Raw genomic sequence first — 9,617 nt, 5'->3', positions numbered from 1 at the left:
TGTGTCTGGGTATATATTCTGATAAATATATATTTTGATAAAAGTATAATATAATAAATTTAAATTATAATATATATTATAATATGCAGTTGCTTGTTAACTGATGCAGATATGTTCCAATATGCTTGTCATAATTTAAGAATATAAGTAAAATATGGTTTTTAAAGTATTTAGTCTACTAAACACCATGGCTTAACTTCATCTACATTAAACATCTACCTTAAACTCAACACATTTACATCAGTTTATAGTTGAGCCCTATCAAAGAGTATTGTTCTTCATATTATTGCTACTCATAAAAAGAGCAAACTTTGAAATTTTAAGTACAGTTTCTATAGAATGGATATTACATTTGCACCATTATTAAGAACAAAATCATAATTTGAACTATCATAAATTAAGAACAATCTGTGTGAATATATATGAGTGTGAAAAAAGATGTTTTAACATGAGATAAAAATATATTAGTAAGATATAAATTATATTTTAATATATTAATATTTGAGACAGTGCACCATATGAAGAAAATATAAAATTATTCAGCTTGAATGTGCCCACTAGTATAGCCTCAGAATATATAAAACTAAAGATGGTTAAACTAGATAGTTAAATCTACAACATTAAGGAATCTATTCCAAACATTTTTATAACTGGTAGTAGGAGCGAGCAAAAGTCAATAGAACCAGAGAATGATCTCTGCAAAGTGAAGAAGAAATGTGCAGCAAAACTGAGCTTAATGGCCAAGTTTCAGAACTAAAATAATTTAGTTTGTTCCGTAACTACAGAAGCTTTAAGCAAGAAATTTACACAAAGAAACCTAAATAATTCTATTGTTTGAAAACAAAGAAAAAACATAATTACAATCACAGAAGATTTTTAATAGAGTTTTTTATAAAGTAGGAGCCAAATAAAAATGATAACATATGTATCACAGTCCATGGGATAGAGCTATAAATGTGCTCATAAAGATGGGCACTCCGGGAGTGGTAGTGCACACTTGTAATCCCTGCACTTGTGGAGACAGGAGGATCGCCAGGTTTAAGCCAGCCTCACTGCCTTAACAGACCCTGTTTCCAAATAAAAATATAAAATAGGTCTGGGAGTGTATCCTGGAGAGAGAAAGGCATTCAGGAACCCCAGTACCACGAAAAAAAAAAAAAAAAAAAAAAAAAGATGGGCACTAATTAGATCACAAATGCATATGATGGAACAATTATCTCATAATTAATCCTACAAAGAGAAAATAAATGAGAAATTCAACTCAAAGTTTGTTGAAAAGAAAAATTGACTAAAATATATTAATACAATTGTTTAAAATATTATAATAAAGAAGACCAAGAAACCGAAAAGTATTTATTTAAGATGGTGGCATACTCCTGTAATCCCCATGCTTGGGAGGCGGAGACAGGAGAATCACGTTGGTTCAGAGCCAGCCTCCCTGGCTTAAGAGACCCTGTTTCCAAATAAAAAAATATAAAATAGGTCTGGAAGTGTAGCCCGGAGGTAGAAGGGCTTCCAGGAACCCCAGTACTGCCAAAAAAAAAAAAAAAAAAAAAGATTATTCTTAGTGAGTATTCACAGCAAGGATGGCATATAATAAAAACAGGTAAGAATACAAGTTAGAAATGATACAACAGAGCAAAAATAAAAGATGATCTATGGAAAAGAAGAAGTTATAGTTGCAGTGAATATTTGAAAGTAGAAATTTCACTGTGAAATACATATGGAAATTCAGTACTTAAATCTAGATATTCCAATTTAAAATGGAACAAATTTGGCATAGACACTTGCTAAGAAAGATATAATATCCCAACAGTGAATGATCATTTGAAACTAGCTTTGTGGTAGCAGTCATAATAGAGATATAAATTTAAATTACCACAACACATAGTATTACACTGCCACTACAAGATTTGGAGTTGGACAGATGCCAAGTATTGATAAAAATGGGGCAATAGGAGATCTTATTCACTAATTTTGAGTATTTATATTTGTGTGAATATGTTGAAAAATGCTTGACAGTATCAACTAAGGCAGAAATATGATGGCCTTGGAATTCTAAAATGGCTACATACATTACAGAAATGTTCATAAGAGTATTACTTACAATCCCACAAATTGGAGACAACTTACTTTTCCTATGCATACTAGATTGAATAAATTGAGATAAATAGTACAATACTATATGAACTTTAATAAACCAAAAATCAGTTACATAATAAGAATGGATTTCATAAATTTAGTTAAATAGAGCAAGGCAAAACACAGTACATATTCTGATTCCATTTGTTTAAATGTAATTAAAAAGACAGTAAAATGAATCAATATTGAAGGGTATCATAGACTTTCCCTGTTTGCAGGTAATGTTAACTGAGATGTAGCTCTTGGGATGCTTCTGCAGTGTTTATATTTTCTATTTTGATCTGAGCAGTAGCTACTCAAGGTGACTATTCATTTGTTTTAGATTAATTGACTTGCTTAGTTATAGCTTGCATCCTCTTTTTAATGTGTATTATGTTGAAAAATTTATCCCAAAGTATATGTTTGTGTGTACATCCTAAAGTATGTGTTTAGGTGTATATAAATTGCTCTATATTTTTCAAGAGTTAATAGATATTTAAAGACATATGAAAAAATTAGATTAAATGCCTATAAGGAAGAATAATATAAAAATAAATTGGAGGTGAATTATGCAATATTAGACTTTTTTTAAAAAATGAGTATTATTCTGAATAATTTTAACTTTTACCTATCTGCTCATATTGAATTCTCTCTTGAGTCAAAGATCTGCATATTCCTTTTACAATTACAGTAAAATACTACCTCTTATCTGTATCACTTACTCAGGTATCAATATTATAAAAATAAATGATTAGTAGAAGGAATGATAGAAGCAAGAATCAGTACTGTATAAAGATTACATAAAAATAGTCTGGTGTGGATTTCTTGAGCTTCCACCAAAGTTGAAGATGTATCTAGGTGTTTTTCCCATTCCCCATACACACAGCACTATCAAATAAAATGAAAAAATAGAAGTCATAGCCGGGTGTGGTGGCTCACGCTTGTAATCCCTGCGCTTGGGAGGCGGAGACAGGAGGATCGCACAAGTTCGAAGCCAGCTGTGCTGGCTTAAGAGACCCTGTTTCCACATAAAAAAAAAAAAAAGTATAAAATAGGTTTGGGAGTATAGCTCGTGGGAGTGTAGCCCGGAGGTAGAAGTACCACTAGAAAAAAAAAAAAAAGAAAAAAGAAAAGAAAAAAAGAAAAAGAAAAAGATACAAAAGAGAAGTCACGTATCTCATCTGGCAATCGAAGGAACTACATAACACCCAAATAATTTGATATTGTGTGTAATGTGAGGTGTCATAAAGTTCAGGAAGCCTCAAATTACTGAAGAATGAGATGTTCTAGAACTTCAAGATCTTTAAGGTATATTTCAATTATATGATGCTGAAAATTAGTTCTCTATCCTAGAGCAAAAGGCCTTGATCTTCCTATTACTGAAGGTACTCTGCCTACATCTAGTACCTTGGCTGAAACAGAAGTCCACGTATAGCAATACCTATGCCCTTACCTCACCCCAATCCCCTGAGATGTGCCTTTGACTTCCTCATCTTTTCTTCATGTAAACTTTTCTTACCCCTAATGCTTACTTCTCCAAAAGTTAATATACATCTACTTCATTTATTTATGATAATGGAGATTGAATTCAAAGGCATTGTATCTCTGAGTTACATTCCCAACCTTTTTTAGATTTTTCTTTTGTTTGTTTTTTATCAGATGAAACTTTTTTTATCTATTTACCTTTACCTTGAACCTGTTGGGCACTCTACTGCACTGTTGATGTCTTATGATGTCATGAGGGTGACAAACATCAACATTGCAGCCAGTATCTCTTTGATGGTTCCAGAAAGTTCTCTGGCTAATTATTGGTGTCACATCTGTTGGACAATGTTGACAATCTCATCAAAAGTGATATTTCCACTGTCTTTAATGTTTTTCTGCTTCTTTCTGTCTCTGGGCAGCTCCTTGAGGGCTTTGACGATGAGGGCAAAGGCAGAAGGCACCATTCCAATCTTGTTTTGTCTGTTCTGAATGGTCATCTTCACAATGATCCTCAGCCCCTTTCACTCACCAGTTGCCTTGGCAATGTCATCACCAACCTTTTTAAAATACAGACCCAAGGGTCCGATCTTGGGGGACAAAGAAGACATGGCACCGACTTCGCTACCGGTACACCTTAGGTATGAGACTTTGATTTTGTGAGGTCAAACTTGGGCGGCATGTTGGAGGCAATTGGTGTTGGATGAACCCGAATTTGAGACCACTGAACAAAGTTGCACCTTGACCTTCTCTGAGGGAAAAAAGCAATTGTTTTCTTTTGAAAGAAGATCTTGCTAGCTGAGAGTATCACTGTATTTCTGAAGCTGGCCTTGAACCTCTGATCTTCCTGTCTCAGCTTCCCAAAAACAGGGATTACTAATGTGCACCACTGCACCCGGCTTTATCTGCTTATTTTCACCTGTTCCTTGCCAAAACTCATACTTACTCTCAGGTGAAAAAACTAATAATTATTGTTCACAGCACATCCTGAAAAAATTCTTTCGTGACTTTTCTGGAGAAGATTATGAACTTAAAAATGTGCAAGAATTGCCGGGCATGGTGGCGCACGCTTGTAATCCCCGCGCTTGGGAGGCAGAGACAGGAGGATCGCGCAGGTTCGAAGCCAGCCGCGCGCGCTGGCTTAGGAGACCCTGTTTCCAAACAAAAATGTAAAAGTAGGTCTGGGAGTGTAGCCCGGAGGTAGAAGGGCTTCCAGGAACTCCAGTACCACCAAAAAAAAAAAGTGTGCAAGAATATAGCCAAATGCTTTGTATACTAGAAAGTAAAGAAATAAGCAAAAGTCACCTACTTGGATGTAGGAAGGGAAAATACTTAATGGTTATACTGCTTTGTTTCTCTTCATACCATCTCTCTTTAGAAATTAGGACACATATAAAAATATTGGGACAATTAAGACCAATATTTAAAACTACTGGCTTCCTAGTTGCAAGGAGAAAAATTCAGAAGAAAAATTTAAAAAATTAACTTAGAAAATCATTGGATGCCTGAGAATGGCTTTATAGGCTGAAGAAAGTCAATGATAGTGAGTCAAATCACAAGTGCTAAAATGTTACATTTTTTAATGACACGGTGTATTAGTTAGAAATTACCGAAGTTACTTCAATCTGGTTTTTATATTTTCTTGATCCTTCCCATCCTTTACTGAAATTAGCTTTTTATTGAACTATAGGCTACTTTTGACATTCAATCACAGTTCAGCTGAGGTGTAGTCATGACTGCCAAGTTTGTTGATTATGTCCACAGACATTGCAGGAAAATAGGAATAGCCATCTAAACATAGATATGTGAATTGTTCCTAATGGCCAGGATGGGCCAAGAAATTAAAAACGAAGAAAGAACAAATGCTAAAGGGATGAAAAAAATAAGAGCAAAGATAGCAAGACTATAGAAGAAAAAAAGGAAGAGAGATGAAAAGAAGGAAGGGAGGAAGGGAGGGCAGAAGGAAGGAAGGAAGGAAGGAAGGAAGGAAGGAAGGAAGGAAGGAAGGAAGGAAGGAAGGAAGGAAGAAAAAAGGAAAGAAGGAAGGATGGACAAGAAACGGGAAAGAAAAAATAGAATGTTTTTTGAAAAAGAGCTTTTAAAAATACATGTAAGTTATCAGTTTACCAACAAATGAATGGCTAGCTAGGAGAAATATGATCTAATTTTACTTTCTTATTGCTTGTCTCATTTTTCTCTATCTTTTCCTTTTGCCTGCCTATTAATTTTGTATCCTGATATTAATTTTATGAATATTTTATACTTAATATTTTGAATTATCATGGAGTAAATTGGATTATATTTTTATGTATTATATAAATTTAAAATATTAAAAATAGGTAGATTCATGTAACTTATTTGATATTCATAAAAGAGTTCCATCACACAGTAAATTTAATTTTTCTGTGCCTTTATAGGTATAGCCCCTCATCATGCATGATCCTTGGCCATCGTTGATTTTCTCTACATCACAACAGTTCTGTGATTTTTTAAAAATTCTATTGGTGGATTGTAGTCCTACATCTTAATGGAGTACAAGATGGTAGAGGAATATATGCAAACATCTTTTATTTAGCCCCTATCCAATTCCCAACCCATTCTTTCCCTCCTCCCTTCTTCTCATTTTTGGCTTAGTGATTGACTTTGATATGTTTGTTAATGTGCATCATGTACATTAAGGAATAGCTGTCCTTTACTTTCCCATACCTTCAGTGAGGTCACCTTATTTGCTCATATATTGTTTTTCTTTCTTTGACTAGAGTTCTTCCTATGATGCTGTTTTCTTCTAAGTTTTAACTTATCAGGAAAAGCATCCATTTTTTTGTGTATTGTTTTGTGAATGACTAAATTCACTTAGAATAATGTTGTTTAGTTCAATTCATTTATCTGTAAATGACAAAATTTTGTTCTTCTTTATGGCTGAGTAAAATTCCATTGCACACATATACCATAGTTTTGTAATCCATTCATTGTTGATTGACATCTTGGTTGCTTCCATAGTTTGGCAACTGTGAATTCTACACCTATGAATATAGATGGTTGTCATTCTGCTTGGAGTTAGGTGAAATCTCAGGGTAGTTTTGATTTGCATCTCTCTGATTGCAAATGATTTGACTTTTTAAATTTTAAGAAAAAATGAATTATTCAGTGTATATTTCTTAATATGACCTCCTTTTGTGATTTATTTGTGTTTTAGAGTCACATATCATATAATAAAGCATATTGACGATGAATATATGCACTTAGTACTTGATGCCCCCCTCACCTCTCCATTTCTCTCCCATTCAATACAGAGGCCAATATTTACATTGATATATTCAAATGTATACACATAGTTGATTGTAGTATTTTTATTAATGAACCTCAGTCTTCCTCCCCTACCTTTAGATCTTCTCCCTGGCTCCACTGAGATTTCTCCTTCATTATCTGGATTATATCTTCATTATATGAAATCCTGCACATGTTAGAGGAAACATATGACTCTTCACTTTCTTTTCTAAAAATTTTTATTGGTGTATTGTAGTGATACACCTTAATGAGATACAAAATGGTAGATGCATATATGCACACATCACTCATTTAGCCATTCCACTTAACATAATGTTCTCTACATCCTTCCATTTCTTTGAAAATGATGTAATTTTACTTTATTGCTGAGTAGAATTTCATGATGCATATTTCCAATAATTTTGTAATACATTCATTTGTTTATGGACACTTATGTTGGTTCCATAATTTGGCTGCTGTCAATTGTGCTGCTATGAACATGGATATGCATATATTACTTAAATTTTCTGGTTTCAACCCTCTTGGAAAGATACCCACTAGTGGTATAGCAGATCATATGGTGAATCCATTTCCAGGTTTCTAAAGAATCTCCACACTGATCTTCATAGTGGCTGAAATAGTTTGCAATCCGATCAGCAATGCAGAAGAGTGCCTATTTCCCAATATTATTTCCAACATTTCTTGTTATTTGACTTCTTGATAATTGACATTCTGATTGGAGTTAGACTGACTATCAGTGTCATTTCTATTTGCATCTCCCAGATTGCTAATGATACTTAACTTTTTAATGTATCTATTGGCCATTTATATCTCTTCTTTTGTGAAGTGTTTATTCAATTCAGTTGCCCATTTCATGATTTGGGTATTTGTTTTTCTAGTAGACTCTTTTAAGTTCTGTGTATATTATAGATATTAGTTCTCTGTCAGAGGGATTGCTGGCAAATATTTTCTCATACTCTGTAGGCTTTCTCCTTAGACTCTTGATGATTTCCTTTGATAAAAAGAAACTTTTTAGTTTGATGCTATCCCACTTATTAATTCTCATTTTAATTTCCTGAGTTTTGGGTATCTTTTTAGGAAATTTCTACCTGTTCCTATATGTGCCTATATAGAATGTTGAACCTACGCCCTGCTCTAATAGATTCACAGTATCTGATCTAACTTCCAGGGTTTGATTTATCTTGAGTTGATTCCTTTTCAGGGTGAGAGATAAGAATTTAGTTCAATTTTTACAAATGGACAGCCAGTTTTCTCAGCACTATTTTTGAAAAGGCTGTCTTTACTCTAATGTAGGTATTTGACATCTATGTTAAAGATTAAGATTAATTGAATATAAATGTGTGGATTTGATTCTCTACCTTCTAACCTGTTCTACTAAACTATGAGCCTGTTTTTGTGCCAATACCATGCTGATTTTTTTTAATTTACTGGTGCATTGTAATCATACATCTTAATGGAGTACAAGATGGTACAGGCATAAATGCACACATTACTCATTTAGCCCTTACCCAATTTCCATCCCATTTCCTCCTCCCTCCTTTCTTCTCATATTTGGCATAGAGACTGACAGTGACATGTTTGCAAATATACATCATGTACATTAGGGAATTTCTTTCTTTCCCTCTCCCATCCCCCTCAATTAGGATGTCTTAGTTGCTCATCTATAGTTTCTCCTTCTTCATCTAGAGTTCCTCCTATGACCCATTTTCTTTCTAGCTTCCACATATTAGGGAAAACATCCAATTTCTTACTTTTTATGACTGACTAATCTCACTTAGCATAATGTTATCCAGTTCCATCTATTTTCTTTTTTTTAATTTTTTAATTGAAAGTAAATGGTATACATTTAAACTGTACTTGGTGCCCTCTTCCGCCCCCATTTACCCTTCCCCCTCCCAACAGTGAATACCCAGAGTAACCATGCTATATTCATACTTTTACACATATTCAAAAGTACCCCCTCATTAATCAAGTTCAGCCTTCTTCCTCTCCTAGATTTCCATTCAAACTTTGCTGAGATTTCCCTTACATTATCTGTAGTCCCTCTTGTATCCCCAATGCTCCCTAGCTTGGGCATATTAGAAGAAACATATGTCCCTTCTCTTTCTGTGTTTGGCTGATCTCACTTAACATAATGCTCTCCAGGACTTTCCATCTTCTTACAAATGACATGATTTTGTTCTTTTTTTATAGCTGAATAGAATTTCATTGTGTGTATTTCCCATAATTTTGCAAACCATTCATCTGTTGATGGGGACCTAGATTTTTTTTTCCATATTTTGGCTATTACAAATTGTGCTGCTATGAACATAGGTATGCATATATTTTTATAGTTCTCTGATTTCAACCCCTTTGGAAAAATACCCAGGAGTGGTAAAGCTGGATGATAAGGTGGATCTATTCCCAGTTTTCTAAGGAATCTCCACACAGATCTCCATAGTGGCCTAATTACTTTGCACTCCCACCAACAATGTAAAACACTTCCTGTTTCCCCGCATCCTCACCAGCATTCATTGTTATTTGATTTTTTTTATGCTTGCCAATCTGACTGGGGTTAGATGGAATCTCAGAGTAGTTTTGATTTGCATCTCCCTGATAGCTAATGATGAAGAACATCTTTTCATAAATCTATTGGCCATTTGTATCTCTTCTTTTGTAAAGTGTCTGTTCAATTCGATTGCCCATTTCTTGATTGGGCTGTGTGTTTTGCTAGTGTAGAGTCTTTT

General features: G+C 34.0%; 1 pseudogene across 1 annotated transcript; it reads right to left on the bottom strand.

Moving 5' to 3' along the window:
• Positions 1–3,806: 3,806 nt before the first annotated feature.
• LOC308276101 (large ribosomal subunit protein uL11-like) lies at positions 3,807–4,285 on the bottom strand (annotated as a pseudogene). Its single transcript has one exon. The product of its transcript is annotated as a large ribosomal subunit protein uL11-like (transcript).
• Positions 4,286–9,617: the final 5,332 nt, after the last annotated feature.

This window comes from Muscardinus avellanarius, assembly GCF_963383645.1.
Source record: "Muscardinus avellanarius genome assembly, chromosome: 17".
Taxonomy (NCBI): Eukaryota; Metazoa; Chordata; class Mammalia; order Rodentia; family Gliridae; genus Muscardinus; species Muscardinus avellanarius.
This window is presented reverse-complemented; position numbering and strand designations above follow the sequence as displayed.